The sequence below is a fragment of the Phaethon aethereus genome (genome assembly GCF_964289735.1).
Source record: "Phaethon aethereus genome assembly, chromosome: 1".
Classification (NCBI taxonomy): domain Eukaryota; kingdom Metazoa; phylum Chordata; class Aves; order Phaethontiformes; family Phaethontidae; genus Phaethon; species Phaethon aethereus.
Window position 1 is genome coordinate 157,629,867 of NC_138575.1, and position 4,255 is coordinate 157,634,121.

Sequence of the window (4,255 nt, forward strand, 5' to 3'; positions counted from 1 at the left end):
AATATTGGGCCAATTAAAATAAAGCAGACTTTCTCCCGCACTCCTAGGTAAGGAAGGCTCCAGGGTCTGTATTTATCCAGACGATGTTAAAGTAATATGAAACCTAGTGAAGGACACTGCAAGTCGAACAACTTAATCTTGGATATTGTACACTCTGAAGCTTAAGATACGGGTTGGAAAGTCTAAGACTCCGATTCCCAAGTTAGTTCATTTGGCTAATGCAAGATTAATAAAGGGCACTGTTTGCTGATCACCATAATGAAATTGCTCCACACAGGATGCTCAGCCAAGGTAACTAATGAACTTAAGAATTTCTGGACCATGAATACCAATGAGACATTTGACTCATGAGCATTTTTTGTCCTGCAAAGATTTTAAAGGAACACAGATTTAAATGGATCTACATACTGTATAGAAGACCAGTGCACCCACATGGATAATTAATCTGTAATTAGATCAGTAAGGCTAAACAGACAGATAAACCAGGAATGCTGTTATATCCTCTATTACTTAATCAAGCCACTGCATTTTAATCTTTATTAAATTACGGGATTACTGCTGTAGAAGGCAAACAGATATCAGAACAAGGAAAAAAAAAATCACTTACCCTGCTGATGATGTGAGACTCTTTGTTAAGGATTTACAAAAGGTCTGGCTATGTTTATGAAGGCTTAGGGCACAGTTTGGGATTGTGGTAATACAATGTAAAGTATGCCAAATCTGAAGTAACAAAAAAGGCCCTCAAGCAGCAGTCTAATTTGTCCAGTGCCATTTGAGTGGAATGAAATAAAGAAAAAAAAAATCAAAACAAAAAACTATTTAGGGATGTCATTCTCATTCTATCATTCTATTAATGCTGAACCTCTGACCAACAAAATACATTGTGGTCTGAGAAAGAGATCTAAATGGAAAATGACCTGGCAACACTGGTCCCCGAGAAAACAAGACTGTAACTAAGATTTGGGAGAACAAAATGTCACAACCATACAATTCTTCTGTGTCATCGTTGCACTAAAAGATTTTATTCCGAATGCTGCCTACAAGAACAGCGTGAGAAGTGGTATCTCTGAATTCCAGCATATATTCCACTGATGAGAACTGCATCTCCTGGGTGTATGTAACAACAACCTGCTTTTGTACAAAAGGCACAGACGATTATAAGGACTCACAAATTATATATGATTGCATATCCAAATGTAAATGAATTACATAATTACTTTTATGTTTTTAGGAAGATAGATTTCATCTTCAGAACTTAATGTGTTTGTTAATGTAACAAACCTCAAAGTCCTCTGCAGTAAATGCTTTTATGTACAGCAAGAAAGAAATATGAGATACTTCAAATGACAGCCTGAATGCTGCTTCAGTAGCAGGGATAATTTAGTGGTCTCCCTCAGCTTCAGTTGCTGTTTAGGTCAGCTAAAGTTGTGAATCCTTAAAAAGAGAACTGTGATCAAATGCAATATAACTCTCTAATAAAACATAAGTTGTTGTAAAGCTATATTTTACATACTAATTCAACCCAGCAGTTAAAACTCAGCTCCCTGAACAATAAAACCAGTTTTGCTGAGCACGGTCCTTCCAGCTTCTAAGCTGCTCCTTCCCCCACTATCTTCTATGTAACTAGGCGAATACAAAAGAGACCAATCAAACAAGATTTTTGTTTACCTTTCACTGAGAGATAGAAAGTGGTGAGCCTGCATATGCTCCTTTGTCCACGGAGAACATACACTAGATTTTGTTTGATACACGTTTTAAAAGTTCCTTTTAAGTTTTCACTTCTTAGAGAATAGTTGTGTTGCTATAGCTTTTGGCCCCTTACTAACAGCAGCTCTTTCCCCCTCACCAGAATTTGAAGCTTTTGATCTCTTTTATCTTCTGCTTGCTCATAGCCTAAGAGCTGCATCTGTGGCAAAGCTTGTCCTCTTAAGAGTCCATTGACTTATTGCTAGAAAACAAGGAAATAGCTTTCTTTTCACTCAGTCCCTGTTGAGATAATACATTCTGAAGGGACACAGCCTCCGTGGAGTAATCGGAGCTATTGTTCATCACTGTTTGAAATGCATGGTGAAAATATACTACCGGGGGGGAAAAAAATCAAAAAGAACTTCTACCAAAGAGCAATCTACAGCTAGCAACACAAAGTAAGCTTTTCTTAAATATCATACATCAGGTAGCACCAGGTTATGCTACAACTTGGACGATAGCATACATTGGACATAAACAGAGCATATAAGGAAACAAACAGATACATTTTATTTAATGCCTGTGCCATAGGAAAGGCATGGAATTAGTAGCACTCATCTTTCTGATTCAGAACGGCACAGCACAGCCCACCAGACTGTCCCATGGTAAGACTAAACCCTGTTTTCAGACCAACTTCCTGAGCACTGGTGACTCTCCCATAGCATCCATACCAAAAAAATAAGCAGTGCTGGCCTCTGCTGTGCTACCATGATGATCTTAAAGGTCTTTTCCAACCTTAATTGGAATTAATTAATTCTATCCCCGAGTTCAGTGGCAGAGAAGCTTCCACACCATCTCGGCCAGAGGATCGACAGCTCCCAGCCTCGGCCAGAAGACGCGTTCTTCACTTCCATCTCCTACCGTGGCACGCTGCCGACCGAGCAGCCAGCCAGCCACCGCCGATGAAGCAACCGCAGCACTCCGAATGGCTGAGACCAAACATCTTCCTAGAAAAAGGCAGTTGTAAAGGTGCTGTGAATACGGCCAACTGGCTCCCGAGCAGGTCCTCACCGCACAAGAAGATCTGTGGTGGTACAAAGTGCTCCTGACACTGCCAGTCTATTCCACGCCAATAGTGCCGGGTTGTGCAGCTCCTTATTCTGCAGCTTTCTCCTAAGGAACTGGCTTGTCCAGAACAATTTCATTACATAAAGGGTGGAAAAGTGGCTTGAAACTATATTTATGTAGCTCCTCAGCTGTGACGCACGCTCCTAACAACTGAAAATTTGTTTATTTTATTTATTATTTATTGAGAAGAATTACTCTACCAAAGTAGGATATCATTATTTTAAAAGCTCTTTTTTTATTATTCCTTTTCAGTTGTTTACAATGCTGTAGAGACTTTGTACAAATGAAAAGAAATTACAAACAACTAATGGGAAAAAATGATTTACATTTAATAGTCAAATTCTTAATTAACTCCATTACGATGTAAAGCGGGCCATGCACTCATGTCTTAAAGTTAATAAATAAGAGTGGAAATTGTGTGTGTTCATATTTAATACCCCCCTCTTTATTTGTTCTCCGCAAGCAGATGAACGAAAACAATTTCATTTTCATTCAGGGGAACAGCAAATTTCAACCCTGGAAGTAAAGAAACCCTCTGCAAAATTCTGCCAATGTAAATCTACAAGAAAATTAAATATGAAACAGTAAAAAACATTATTTTTATTTGTTTCTGAGTGCAATGGCAAAAAAAAGAGGATATGGAAGCATATTAAGTCATGAACTTCATGGACCTCATACAGTGCCACAAGGGAATAAAGATGTAAAGGTTAGCACAGCAAGACAGACGGCCATAGCAGTATTAAAGAAATGAGCTATCTTGCCTCCATCTCCAGAAATAAACAAAAATTAGCATAGCACAACCACTACCAAATGAGCCATTCAAACCTTCCATAAAGAACTATAAAAAGGGATAACCAAATAGCCTTCCAATATCCCCTCCCAATTACCAAATATTTCTTGGCAAAAGCCACTTTTCCTTCTGAGTAAGGACAGGAAAAGTATACAAAGAAAAGTAATTTGTCCTCCTTTTTTTTTTTCCAGAACCATGACATTGTTTGACTTTATTTTGCTTGCCAACTCTCTTTTCATAGTTCAAGTCTTCAGTCACCAGGGTTATTTGGGGGGGGGGGCAAGCAGAGATATACCACATTTGGACTTGGATTGTCCTTTCCCCTCATAAAATGTATGGGACAAGATTTATTATAGGTCCTGTGTGAACATTTTCTTTCAAAGCCCTGCCTCTGGAGAGACGTAATTTTGAGGAAAATCCCACAGAGCAGTCCCACATCTGTTCTAACTTTGGTGGCTTCCTCAAGGTACAACTCAAATGAAATTGCGCAGCACGGCATTCCCGCTCTGGACGGGAGTATGAACCATCCACCACAGGAATAAAGCAATGACAAATTCAATATCACCTGCAGTTGCATAGATCCAGAACAAGGACACAGGATATTTCCTCTACCAATTCTGATCATAAAATGAAAGTCAAAACTGACCCAGT